The sequence below is a fragment of the Calonectris borealis genome, chromosome 20 (assembly GCF_964195595.1).
Source record: "Calonectris borealis chromosome 20, bCalBor7.hap1.2, whole genome shotgun sequence".
NCBI lineage: Eukaryota > Metazoa > Chordata > Aves > Procellariiformes > Procellariidae > Calonectris > Calonectris borealis.
The window spans coordinates 14829215-14843424 of NC_134331.1; the positions used below are offsets into that span (position 1 = coordinate 14829215).

At 53.9% G+C, this 14210-nt stretch overlaps 2 long non-coding RNA genes across 2 annotated transcripts in view; both read left to right on the forward strand.

Moving 5' to 3' along the window:
- LOC142091138 (uncharacterized) overlaps positions 1-14210 on the forward strand; it is a 45632-nt gene that overhangs the window by 3516 nt on the left and 27906 nt on the right. The window contains exon 3 of the long non-coding RNA XR_012676715.1: positions 2856-3074. This is a non-coding gene — a long non-coding RNA (uncharacterized LOC142091138). The remainder of the gene's footprint in view (positions 1-2855; positions 3075-14210) is intronic.
- On the forward strand, positions 3115-6626 carry LOC142091139 (uncharacterized). The gene is made up of 2 exons (XR_012676716.1): positions 3115-4735; positions 6163-6626. It is a non-coding gene; the product is annotated as an uncharacterized LOC142091139 (long non-coding RNA).

The following is a 14210-nucleotide window of genomic DNA, read 5'->3' on the forward strand; positions in this document are numbered from 1 at the left end:
GCTGTCCTTTTTCTCTCTCTGTTTGTATGTCCTGCACCCTGTCACCGTCTTTGTCCCTCCTTCGTTCTTCCTCTCCTCCCTCCCCTCCAACTCTCCCTCTCTCTGTCCCGCTCACTGACCCTACATTTTCTTGCTCCACCCCTCTGCAGGGCTCCTCATCCCCATTTTTCTTGATTTTTCTACCTCTCTGACCTTTTCTTTCAACCTTCCTTTCTCTCTCTGCTTCTTGGTCTTCTCCCTTGTCTTATTTTTCTCTTTCTACTCCTTTGTCCTGCTCCCCAACACTGTATTAAATATGGACGGGACGGGGCTAGGGTGCCTGTGTAGGCGCAGAAGAGCAGCGTTGTTGGCTGGTTCGGATGCTGCGTTTCATTTCACTCTGGGCCAGGGGGCAGCTGGAGCCGCGTCAGGGCAGGTTAGGGCCCGTGGGGCTGGGCGAGTTATGGGGCCTTGGGTGCAGCGGGTCTTGGATGTGGGATCCCCCAGTCGGAGTCTCCATGGACAGGTCTGGGCTCTGCCCTCCTGGGGCCAACCAGGGCAGAAGCGGCCCTGGGGCAAACACTGCCCCAGGGTCGTTGCAGGGTTTTTGGGGCTGAGTCTGTGTCTGGCCAGGGTGAGCAGGGGCAGCCTCATCCCATCCCCAGCTGTCCTCGCTGGGGCTGGGCAGTGGTGGCCCAGGGGACTCCTGTGGCACAGGGCGGGTCCCAGTGCCCGCACAGGCGGGGAAGGGCCCTGACTGCTGCTGCCAGTGGCTGGGAGTTCTTGGAGGGGGGATGACTGGGCATGGCTCTCCATGGGGGTCCTTCAGCCGGGGCAGGTTTGGGGTGCAGGCCGTGCGGTGCTGGTGATGCTGGAGAAATAAAGACTGAAACAGCAATAATAAAGCGATGCCCAGCCTGTGCTGGTGCTGCCCCACAGAGGCATGGGGCCGGGTGTCGTGGTTTAACCTGGCAGGCAGCCAAATAGCACGCAGCCGCTCACTCACTCCCCCCCACCCCCAGCGGGACGGGGAGAGAATCGGAAGGGTAAGAGTGAGAAAAACTCGTGGGTTGAGATAAAGACAGTTTAATAGAACAGGGAAAAATAAGGGAAAATAATAATGCTAATGATAAAATATACAAAATGAGTGATGCACAATGCAATTGCTCACCACCCGTGCTGACCGATAACCAAGTAGCGATCGGCACTTCCTGGATCACGCCTACCGTTCATATACTGAGCATGACGTCACATGGTATGGAATACCCCATTGGCCAGCTGGGCTGGCTGTCCTGATTATGTTCCCTCCCACCTTGTGTACCTAGCTCAGTCAGTAGGCATGGGAGCTGTCCTTGGACTAGGACAACTAGTCCAAGGACAGACTTGGACTTAGCAACAACTGAAAACATCAGTGTGTTATCAACATTCTCCTCATACTAAATCCAAAACACAGCACTAGGAAGAAATTTAACCCTATCCCAGCCGAAACCAGGACACCGGGCCCTCCGCAGTTCCCAAGCACTCCCCAAAACTGTGTGTGGGGCCCTGGGGATGCAGGCTACACTCCCCTCGGCATCGCACATGGGGACTGCAAAGGGGGTCAGAAGGGTGAGCTGGTTTGGGGCCTGAAAATGGAGACCAGGTTTTCTGTTCCTGGGGCTTGAAAACAGGGTCATGGGGCTCAGAAAAAGATTGAGTCATGTGTTTTCAGGACCTGACAGAGGGGACCAAGTTGTGTGGTTTTGGGCTTAGGAACAGAGGTAAAGCACTGCATTTTTGGGACTTGAGAACAGTCTCAGCAGCTGGGTTTTTGGGCTCAGAAGTGGGCACAAAGTGAGTTGGTTTGGGGGCCAAAAGCAGAAGCCAGTTTGGCTGTTTGTGCAGGGGTTGGGAGGGCATTGGAGGCTGTGGAGGAAAGCAGGGGGTGGGCAGGGTGTGTGGACCCTCCCCGGAAGGTGGGGATGTGGTCCTATCGGACCCTGCAGTTTGGGAGGCTGAACTCAACATCTGAGGTGGTCTCTGGGGGGAAGGGTGCTTTCCAGACCCCACACGCCCTCTTGGAGACCAGCTCTTTTTTGTACGCTGCCTAGAATAGTTATTAAGTAATTAATCATAGAAACTAATTCATATTTATACAATGTATAGCTATGACAGTAATAGTAATACTCAAGTTATGACAGCAATTGATTTATGACCTTGTCAAAAGCCCAGACTGCTGCAAATAGCTGGAGCTTGTAAGAAGAAGGAGCCGAAATCAGCTGGAGCTTCAGTGCGGAGCTGGAGCTTCAATTAGCCAGAACCGCAGCAAGCAGGAGCTGGAACGAGACGGGGTGTCCGCTGTCTGGGGCATGCCTTAGCCAGAGGCAAAATTACCTGCAGCTGTAACGAGCGGGAGCTGCGATTCGCTGCAGTGTCTGTTTGCCGGAGCATCCGTCGGCCAGACTGCACTCTCAGCACGGCTGAAGAGCAGCCAGGCGCAGGCAGGGCTGTCCCCGGCAAGGCGCTCCGAGCGGCAGGGAGGCGAGTTGTCCTTCTGCCAGCGGGAGACCGGCCTCTTCCCTCGGGGATTAAATCCACGCCACGTGCCTCTCTCTGCGTGGAGGGTCTCTCCCGGCGCGGTTCCCAAAGGCCGAAGTGAGGTGGGGGTCCCCCGGCTCTCCTGGGGCAGCCTCGCTGTGAGGGGGTGCAGGTGAGGCAGCAGCACGAGGTGTCGTCATCTCCCCGGTACCTGGCAAAGGGGAGGGAGACTGGCCGGCTGGAGCTCCTGGGGTGCACAGCCTGGCCCTGCATGTCCCCTCTGGCGGAATCCTTCCCTGGGTTTTCACCGTTGGCTGGGTGTGACAAACAGGTTCATTTTGTGCCTCCTCTTTTCCCAGCGTCACCTTCTGCATCACATGAAGAAAATCCTGCATGGTTGATGCCACTTGCTGCTCAGGTAATGGCACGTGTGGGGCTGAGGGAGCGGGGAGAAACATTTGCGAGTTCAAGGACACTGCACTCAAACCCAGGGAAAAGGCAAATTTGCTGCTGGTGCAGAAAAGCTGATGAACAGTTGCTGTTAACAGAGCGTGCCTCGTTCCTGAATCGGTCCCTGGGTTGTTACGAATGTTTTCCTTTCAGGTAAAAGAATGAACTTCCATCTACGATAAATTAAGAGAGCTGCCTGTGACCTTCTTTAGGGTCAAGTGTTTCTCTTCTGTTTGTTCGTACTGATTTTATGGACAGGTTGGAAAGGGCCTTTTATTTTTACATGCATAACTCAATTTGTAGTAATATGTGGTGTCAGGATAGTGAATTTTTGAGCACCTAGATGCCAGTAGAAATGTAATGAATGAAACATGGTGGAAACTGATATTTAAATTTGATTTTTATTCAATTTTTTTTCATTAGAGTGTTGATGGCATGTTGTCCTGTGGCTCAATCCACATTCTGTTCCATGGAGTCTTCAATCTAGGACTTTGATGTAAAAAAGTTTGTCCTTCCAAAAAAGAACTACTCATTCATAGGATTGGGGTGTAGACTTGGAGAGTCTCTTAAGTACATGATCAGAATTAAAGGCAAATTTCACTTAATGTTGCTGCTGTTGGTCTTCACTCTCATTAATTTCCCCACCACTCCATCACGGTTGGGAGTTCTGAATCCTAATTTTTTTCAGTCTCTGACACATTTTTCTCCCCAAGGAGAGGCTATGTTTAAAAGTTAATTAGTTTCCTCACAAATGCATCAGTCAATAAAATTGAGTTACGATTATTAAAACCACAAAAATGACACCAGTCTTATAAATCTGGACTATTTCTGAATATGTGTTCATCACATGCAAATGTCATTGGGATACAGATCATCTGCACTTCATGCTCTGACAAGACAATATGTTGAGACAGGGATGAGCTCTGAAGGGCGAGGGCGGGGGGAGAAAGGAAAAAAAAAAAAGATACAAGGTCATGGGGTTTTTGTTTTGGTGTTTTTTTTTTTGGGGGGTGTAGGGTTTTTTTTTGTGGGGGGGGTGGCTTTAAAAGAAGAGTGCAACATTGAGTGGTGGCAGTCTACAGGCTCTTCTGCTGCTTGAGCTCTCCTTTTATTCTCTTTCATGGCTATAATTTTAATGTGGATAATTTTAAAAGAGCACCATTTCACCGTGGTTGCCCTTTCTTCTGCCATGAAAGTACAAGACAGATGGAAAGCATCCGTAGTGGTCTGTAAGTACAAGGTATGTCTGTGATGTGTGTCTGCATTTTTCCTAAGGTACTTGTAGTATGGGGTTTCAAGTTAACATTGAGAATGTGGCAACTCTCCTTCTATAGTTTTTATATGAAATACTTTAATACAAATACTAGAAATAAGGTCTGTTCTGGAGCATGTTATGCCTATGCAAAGTTTACTTCTCTCCATTTATTTTCTCTTCCTGAAAGCATAATCTTCTGTTTCTGTGTGCTTACTGTTAAATGATACTGTGAAAATAATTTTGTACAAATAAAGAGGAAAGAAACTGTAAGAGTTCAGATGTTCAGAAGAAACAGACTTTGTTTTCATGATAAAAGCAACATGCTTTTTCAGTCAATAAGTTTTTCAAATATCTTACAGTAGCACTCAAAAACCTTACTGAGATACTAGCATCTGTACTAAAAGCAATCAAGGTCAAAGAAGAGACATGGACAAAACAGGACAAATCGGTGTCACTTCTGCATGTTTTCCAGGCTTTGCCAAGAAGCATCAGCAGTCTTGTAACTAGTGACAGTGAGTCCTGATGGTGGTTTTGGTGAGTTCAGTAAGGTCCTTTTTCCTTAACCTATAGTGTGTAACTTTTACTTCAGTTGGAAAGTGATTTTCCAGAATGGAAATCTTTCTCAAAGAAGTTGCATTTTATGAACTTCCCATCAGAGTGGATCTTCAAAGATGATGTACTTGGCAGTAGAAGCCATCAGCAACAAGACTTTTCACTCTCTTAAAAAAACAAAAAGTCAGTCAATTTCCTTCCAAAGACCCAAGCACAGCATGTCTTCCAATAATTGATGTATTGTTGGTCTTTGGTTCTCAGGAGTAACAGTCGAGATAGCATAAAAACGTGTTCCTCTGCATCCTTCAATACAGCCAAAAGCATTAGCAAATCCGCCAGTCCTTTTCGGTAGCCTTATGTATTGCAGCACAGGGGATTTGATGTTTTGGTTCCCCGCCTCCCCCCCCCCCCCCCCCCCCCCCCCCCCCGCAAAAGTAAACCATATGGGGGATCTCTTATCTCACTGATTTTTCTATCATAAATGAAACTTTAAAAAAGAAAGTTAAAATTGTATAATTTACAAACTGACTTGCGTTGTTTAAGCTGTAACTGCCAAATAGCTGTAGCATACAATTTATTAGGTGTATTTAAGCAGTTAGGTATTTGTTCTAAATCTTTAAAAAGAGAGGCAACTGAACGTTACAGGTGTTGTTTTTCCCAATGTTTTGATAGAGTGCTTTGAAGTACTTTATTTCTGTCTCGCTTTCAATGGCGCATTTCCCTGGCAGTTCGGTAGCATCACTCTCAGTGCAGCTGGCCATATGTCCCTCCTAATTATGTAACACACAAAAAAAACCCCTAGTCAAACTATCGCTGTGTGTTTTGGAGATAGATAATTTAATGGTATCAATTCACAGTTATGCAAGTTAAATTAATGCAGAAGGAAAATCAAATACTTTTATAGTATAAGTATTTTTATTGTATGTATATAAACATACGTACACCTTCTTAGTATAAAGTGAATGACTGAGATTTGTTCTTTTTTTTTTTTTTCATTTTATTCTTTAAAGTTTTACACTTCACTTTCAGCTTTATTGACCCAGCAAGCAAGATGTGCAGCAGCGCAAGGGCTGTAGCTGTTGTGGTGGATCTGTAAGCGTAGATTCTGATTACGGTACACCCTTGTCCTGCAGCCTCTCGGGATTATCTCCCTGCAGCGGTGCTGTAAGGAAGGGACGAGACATTTTCCAAAAGCAGCAAGAGTGTTTACTTTTATGCTAAGAATGTGTTCAAAATCATATCAGTTAGTCTTAATACTGATTTTAAGCGGTCAAATCACTCTCACTTTTAAAGCATGTGTTGTATTTAGAGCTGACTTGTTTACCTAGAATCCTCCTTTAGCTCAACTACTTTGTTCTGTGCTATTTTTTTAATATGCTGAAATATAATTTGGGATTTTTGTTTTTCAGATATCTCACTGCAAGTATCTCGTGGTGCTCAGGAGAGACCCCCAGCCCAGGTTTGCCTGCCGGTTGTTAAGCATGCTGACGGTAAGGGGCCAGCCCCGTGCCTGGAGGCTCCTGGCTTGGTCTCCAGCGGGTGCCCCGCAGGCGCGGCAGCGAGGGCTGTCTGGTGGGGGGAGTCCAGGGCCAACAGGGACCGGGGACGTTTGTTGCTTTCGGGAGCCTGTCCCAGTGGGGGAACGGAGGGGGAACATCGCGGAGCGGAAAGAAACGTGGCATCATCCTTTGGCCCTCTCCACCCCCACCCCGCGTTGGGCAGCCACCAGCCTGCAGGACAGGGGCTGAGGGAGCTGCAACCGTTTGGGGGGGCTGTCCCCCCTTTATTTTTCTAGCAGAGCTCCCCTTTTTTTTTGGTGGGGGGGTGTGTGTACATATGTAAATGGCATTATTAAAGTAACGAGCTGCCGGTTGGGGCTGTTTCTCTTGTTTTGTGCCTATTTGGGGGGTGAATAAAAAGGGGGGGTGGGGGGGTCTGGGGGAGGTGATGATGTCATTTAGGGCACCCCAGCGTCACCGGGGGGGTGATGATATGGTGGAGGAGCAGGTGAGTGGGGAATGGGAGGTCATTGGCGGGGGGGGGGTCCCCCCAAAAAAGGGGGTCATTCGTGGGGGGGTTAAAAAAAATTTTACAAACTGCAAATATGTGTGTGAGGCATTGAAATAGAGAAAAGTCTCTCATTTTTATGTATATTGAAAAATAATACTCATTTATATAGGTGTAAAAGGATTTCAAAATAAAAAGATATGTATCTACTATATCATATAAAGGATTTTAGGCTATAGAAAATTCTAAATAGACACATATAGGGTTTTAAAATACAAAAATAACTCGTGTATATGAATTAATAAATACAGGACTAAAATGCAAAAAGGATGATATATTTTTATATATGAAGGAATTTAAAATAGAAAAAAGTCTGAATAGATAGAGCTATCTACACTTACTATGTGTAACATAGTAAGTCTAAATAGATATATGTAATCTAAGATTATATATAAAGTGTAAATAGAGATATCAGTCTATAAATGTATAGGTGTAAATATATATAAGTGTAAATAGAGAAGTCTATAAAGGTATTTAAGTGTCAAAATATGTAAGTCTAACCAGATATATAGTCTAAATAGATATGATATATAATAAGTGGGAAACGGGGGTTTCAGTGAAAAACATAAATATATTCCCTAAATATATATATATACACATATGTATGTGTAAATAGATACATAAGTGTAAATGTCTATGATAGATAAGGTTTTTAAAATGCAAAGAAACCCTGTTTATAGAAAGGATTTAAAAACTCGACCCCCTCTCCTTGAAATACCTCTCTATTGAAGATATAAAAGCACTTTCAAAAGCTGCCCCTTCGCCCTTCTCCTTTTCCGCCTTTTCCCATCCCCATTTGGGGCCAGTTCCCCAAATGGGGACTTTCCCCTGCGGGGCTGCGCAGACAGAGCGGGACCTGCTGCCACGGCATAAAAATACCCCCAAACCCCTGATTCTGGGTTTGCAAGTGTGTGTGTATGGGGGGGAAACACGACAATTTGGAGGAAAAATACCCAATTTGGAGCTCCCGGGAAAGCCAAATCCACCACCAAAAGCAAAAATCACCAATTTTTCTGTTGTGGAAAAGCGCCGAAAAGCCTGCAAACTGAGTATTTTAGAAAAGAAAACAACTCCCCAATTTGGGTAAAATTGGGGTGAAACACCAGCAGTTTGAGGGGCATCGCTTGGGGTTAACTGGTGTGGGTCAGTTATCTGGAACGGATTATCTGTTGCGGATTATCCCAGGTGAGTTATCTGCTGTGGATGGTCCCGGGTGGACGCCCTGGCGTAGGTCATCCCCACGCATGTTCCCCCACGCATGTCTCTACCCACACACGCCCCTCCCAGTGTCTGCCCCGCCTTTCCTCTGCGAGGTTTTTCCCCTGTGCGAGGTTTTCCCCGTGACGCGCCCCCCATATCCCCTGCCCTCCTGCCTCCTCTCCCTCCTCCCACCCCCCTGTGTTCCACACTGCCTCCCCGTAACCCCTCTGCCCCGGACCCCTGGGGTGCTGCCTGCCCCGCCAACCTGCCATTGCCCCCCGCCCAAATTCTGACACCCCCTTCCCGCTCCCCTGCACCCCGCTCCCCTGCACCCCACTCCCACCCCACTCTCCCTCCTCCTGCGTTTTGGGTGTGTGCTGAAAACAGCGTTGATGATGCAGGGGTGTGTTAGTTACTGCTGAGCAGCGCTTGCACAGCGCTGGGTGCTGTTCTGCTCCTCAGCCTGCCCTGCCAGCGAGCAGGCTGGGAGTGCGCGAGGGTTTGGGAGGGGACACCGCTGGGAGAGCTGACCCCAATGGACCCAGGGGATATTCCAGACCCCAAATCTGGGGGTCTGGAGGGGTCAGGATATAAAACTCGGGGGGCGGTTGGCAGGGGGGCCGCTGCTGGGCTGCAGCTGGCTGGGCATCGGTCGGTTGGTGGCGAGCAATTGTTTTCATTAGTACCGCTTGTCTGTCTGGGGTTTTTCTCTCTGTTGTTCCCCCCCCCCCCCCTTTTCCTTACGAGTGGAGTTTTTTCACTTTTGCCCTTCCAATTCTCTACCCCATCCCACTGAGCGGGGAGTGAGTGAGCGGTTGTGTGGTGCTTAGTTGCCAGCTGGGATTAAACCATGACACAAGGTGAGTTGCAAGCCCTGCCTGGCTAAATGCTTTAGGCTCTCCGTGTTATTCCTACCATCTTGATAGGCCATCCTTGTTCTTTACTGCTGCTTTAAAGTACCTTTTGCTCCATAAGCAGGCTGGGAAGTAGAGTTGTTGCAGAAACTGCTACACCCTGTGACTCCTTCTCAGGTTGTTAGCTTTGCCCTGTGTATGGGCTGCCGAGGTCGTCGGCTCTGCATGGGACACAGGCAGCCCGCAGAGCTTGACGCCAAGCCATTCCTTTCCCTTCTGCGCAGCAGCGCTTCTGCCATTGCTACAGGCAGCCACTTGCTCGAGGGCGACGGGCTGGGATGACGACAGGCTGCTGCACGCTTCAGTCGAACTGAGACGCCGTTCTCTGGGGAGCCGGTGCAAGGAGAGCTCAGGTACGTTCTGTACTGCCGATGGCTCTTCACAAGGGAAGCGTGCTCTGGTTTTAGCAGAAAAAGGTGTTGGTCACAGGCAGCCACCTATCACTGTGCACAGCTCAGCTATTTGGCAGGGGTCTTGCTTGTTCAGGTAGAGGCATATTCCTCGCCTTGCAGTCTCGATGGCAAAACAATCGGGGGTTCAAACTACAAAAGCCTTTTGACATTGGAGCGAGATGGCAGCTGGGTTTCTACCAGCACCGTACTTAGCTGTGTTGCTCGCCGAAAATGGCTCACAGGCCAGGAGATATGCAGAGGGGTCTAAAATAAAGAAACTAAGTGTTGAAGTGATTGTTTCAAGGAGGCAAATTAGGCAGCTAAAGGCACCGAGCTGCTCACCTGTCACGTTGGCAGAACAGCCCCTCCAGCCCACTAAGTTCTGCGTGTTGCAGGCAGCAAAGTGCAACTGTGACGCTTGCTGGCAGGAGCAGCAAGGAGTGCAGAGCTACGCGCCCTGTACAGAGCAAGGATGGAACCTGCCGGGCTCTACGGTCACCTGAGGACACCTAATACACTAACAGGCCTCTTGGCTTTCCCTGCTTCACTTCTAATTACTTTGCACTCTGGAGGGCAGGGTGGTAAGTGACGTCGTGCAGCGTCTCTCCTCCAAGTGACAAGCCCTGCGTAGCAAGCCTTGTGTGTGTGCAGGATGAGGAGAGCAGAGCGCTGATAGCACAGAGGTGAGGAAAGGTGCAAACACTGCAACAAAGGCCCAGGACCACCAGCGTATCGCTCGTTTGCAGATCAGCCACTGGCACCAGGTCTGCTCAGAAGCGCGGTTTCCTGATGGACATAACTGCCCCTCCCCTGCTCTCAGGGTGTCACCTGTGTGGCCTTATTTTTTTTAAATCTCTCTCCAGCATCTGTTGAGTCGCCGCTGTCACTCCCACAACCCAGATGGCCACGTGCAGACCGAGACAGCAATCCCTGGGGCTTCCTCCGGGTTAGAAAGAAACCTGTTCCACAGGTTCCCTGTGCTGCTTCTCCTCCCCAGGTAATGGGCTGGGGGGCACGGGCAGAAACAACCACGGGACTTGTAAAGCGGCCAAAGGGAAAGGACTGAAATGCTGGGGCCACCGGGTGCTTTTTGGTACAGAGGCGATGAAGATTAGTGCCCGGGCCGCGAGTGGGAAAAGGGCAGGGAAATCTAAGCCCAGTACCGCCAGTAAGCAGTTACCGTCTTGCGATGGTAGAAACTGGGCGGAGAGATCGGGAAAGGGTCGGTGAGGCGACGGTGGCACCCGGCGGCCAGAATTCGGTACTGCAGCTCGGGAGCCGCGCATGCGCGGTGGCGCGGTTTTCTTTGCTCGCTGCTGCCACCCGGCGACCAAAATACGGTAATGCAGGTCCAGGGATGCGCATGCGCACTGGCGCGCTTTTCTTTGCTCGCTGCTGCCACCGAGCGACCAGAATTCGGTACTGCAGGTTGGGAGCTGCGCATGCGCAGTGGTGCGCTTTTCTTTGCTCGCTGCTGCCACCTGGCGACCAGAATTCGATACTGCAGCCCCTGGATCGCGCATGCGCAGTGGCGCGCTTTTCTTTGATCGCTGCTGCCACCCGGCGACCAGAATTCGGTACTGCAGGTCGGGAGCCGCGCATGCGCAGTGGTGCGCTTTTATTTGCTCGCTGCTGCCACCTGGCGACTAGAATCCGGTACTGCAGCTCTTGGGTTGCGCATGCGCAGTGGCGCGCTTTTCTTTGCTCGCTGCTGCCACCAGGCGACTAAAATTCGGTACTGTAGCCCTTGAGCCGCGCATGCGCGGTGGCGCCCCCCTTCTCCGCGCTGCCGTCCTCCGGTACCGGCGCTCCTGTCCGCCGGTAACCACCAATACTGTGGTGCCTGCGGGGTGATGCTGCCGCGTTCGTTGCTTTGTCCCGGTAAGGAAACGCCGCTGCCGCCCCACGTGGGCGCTGGGCGCGCAAAGCGCGGTACTGCAGCGCCGGCACCGCACAGGTGCGCAGCAGCGCCGCCGCCGCCGCATTGGCTGCTGCCGCCCCGAAGCCGAAGCGTGGTCCTGCAGCCCGGCGTTCGCGCGCCGGCTCTGGCCCCTCCATGCGCCGTCCCCATCCCGATACATTCGTCATCCCGGGCGGCAACAGTTAGGGTGCCCCCCCCCCCCCCGCATGCCAGCACCCCCAAGAGTGTCGGTGTGTCCCGGTGCTGTCCCCATCCCTGGGGCAGCTCCCCGTCCCCTGTCCCTGCGGCTGGTCGTTGGGCTCTGTGTTCCCCCAATAAAACACGGGGATGGAGGGGACCCCTGGGGACAGGGGGTGGGGACCCCCAGAGAGTGGGCTGTGCTGCTGTCGCTCCTTGGTGCTGGCCCTGCTTGTCCCCTGTCCCCCCAGCGGTGATGAGCTCTGGGCCACTGGCGGAGACCCTGACTGTCACTTTCCCCCCATGCCGGTTGCCACCAGCGACAGGGACAGCGACGCACCCCCCCTCCCCCCCACCACGCACATGGGTGTGCGGGGGCACAGGCCACCCCCCCCTCAGGTGGACACTCTGGGGACACCATCTGCCCCTGGGGTGTTTGGGGTCCCCAGGGTGGGAGTGGAGCTGCAGGATGCCGGGTCCCCCCTGCCCGAGCCCTGCAGACCCACCCAGGTGGAGCACAGGCAACCCCGGCCCTGTCCCCAGCCCTGTCTCCGCGTGGCCGTGGGTCGGTGCTGCCATTGCGTGGCCAGCGGCTGGGAGGACACAGCTCCCGCTGGCTGGGGCCAGAGGAGCCCGGCAGCCTGGGGACCCCTGGGAAGGGCTGGCTGTGGTGGAGACTCGGCGCCCAGGGCACCCCAGAGACCCTACAACAGGGTGCAGCGTGAACTATTTTATTACCTGTGCAGTATCCACGAGTGAGTCCCCATCGTTCCCATCCTGGTCCCTCAATGGGTCAGGGTCCCAGCCGCCCCTGGGAGTGGCTGCAGGTGTGGGGGGTGGGATTCTTTCTCCCCACGATGCCCCCCACCTCGCCAGGGTCATCCCTCCCAGTCTCAACCCCCCCACATGGTGTCCCCAATCTCCCGAAAAACACCTCTGTCCCCAAATGTCCCCCTACCCCACTCTCAGGGTCCCTCTCAGACCCCAGGATTCCCCCCCTGCCCCATCCTGAGGCCCCCCCTCCCATCCCCACGGTCACCCCCAGCCCTGAGACACTCCCCCACCCCTCCTCTCAGCACGGCAGGTGCCTTGGGAGACACTGGGAAGAGCCGGCACCGCCATCTCGGGGTCCCGCTGGCCCTCATTCCCCCTAAAGTCTTGCACCATGCTCTGCTCCTTGGGGGGAGTGCCCACAGTCGGGGGGGGTGGGAGGTTCCCTCCTCCCCAGGGAACCCCCCCAACCTGTCCAGGGCACCCTCTGCCACCTCCCCAGGGTCCAATCACTGTAACAGGGTCTGACCCTGGCATCCTGCTGGTTAATGTCAGGTGCGAGAGAAGGTTCCTCATTACTCCTTGATTAGTTCTTAGGTGCCAGCTCGAGCGGGGTGCCTCCAGAGAGGGACCCCTACCCCGGATTGTCCTCCTTGCACACCTGCACCCGTCGCAGGAGGGTCCACGCACACCATGGGAGCCACGTGGGAACCGGAGGCGGCCTTGAGGCTGCTCAGCAGCAGTCAAAACACCCCAGTGGTTTCAGACACCGGTTGTTTTGCTCCTGTACTGCCGAGAAGGATAACCACCACTGTCACACGGGGGTCCTGCACAAGTACCACTGTCACACGAGGGTCCTGCACAATCACCACCATCGCACAAGGGTCCCCGTGCACCTGCCCGCCATTGCACGAGGGTCCCCTGCACACCAACTAATTGCATAAGGGTCCTCCTGCAGTGCCCCCCCGCATTGCACGGGGGTCTCCACACACCGACCCCCCCGTTGCGCAAGTGTCCCTGCACAATCACCACCGTTGCACGGGGGTCCCTGCACAGCCACCCGCACGGCACAAGGCGCCGTGCGCATGCGTACTTCCGGGGCGGGGACTACAACTCCCGGCGTGCCCCCCGCGGGCGGCCCGGCGGAGCCGCGCGCTGATTGGCTGCGGAGGATATTTCAACGGGGCGCGCGGCGAGGTCTGCACCCAGCCGCCGCCGCCGCCGCCGCCGCCGCCGCCGCCGCCGCCGCCGCCGCCGCCGCCGCCGCCGCCGCCGCCGCCGCCGCCGCCGCCGCCGCCGCCGCCGCCGCCGCCGCCGCCGCCTGAGGGGAGACCTGCAGGCTCCGGGGAGGGGGACTGGCGGAGCGCCAGGTCAGGGAGAGGCTGTGAGCATCTGGGGAGTGGGGCTGGGGGGAGACTGCGGACCCCCGGGGGGCCGAGGAGTGGGGCTGTGCATCCCGGGGGGGGCCGGGGAGTGGGGCTGGCGGGGGGCTATGCATCCCCGGCGCTGTGTGCCCTAGATACACTGGGGAGTGGGGTTAGTGCCCTAGGGGGGCTGGGGAGTGGGGCTGGGGGGGCTGCGGTCCCCCAAGGAGCTGGGGAGTGGGGCTGTGTGCCCTAGGGGGGCTGGGGAGTGGGGCTGGGGGGGGCTGCGGTCCCCCAAGGAGCTGGGGAGTGGGGCTGTGGGTCCTGGCGGGACTTGAAAGTGGGGCTTGGGGCTCCCACGGGGCTGGAAGATGGTGTGGTCGGGTGCTGTGAGCACCGGGGGTCCTGGGGCTGGGAGGTGCTTGCAATCGCTGCGGAGGGGCTGCGAGCATGGAGGGCACGAGGGTTGCACCAGGGTCCGTGCACGATCATCTCCATTGTACGGGTGTCGATGTACAGCCAGCCGCGCTGCACGAGGGGCCGGGGCGGCGACTACAACTCCCGGCGTGCCCCGCGCGGGCGGTCCGGTGGAGCCGCGAGCTGATTGGCTGCGGAGGGTATTTCAACGGGGCGCGCGGCGGGGTCTGCGCC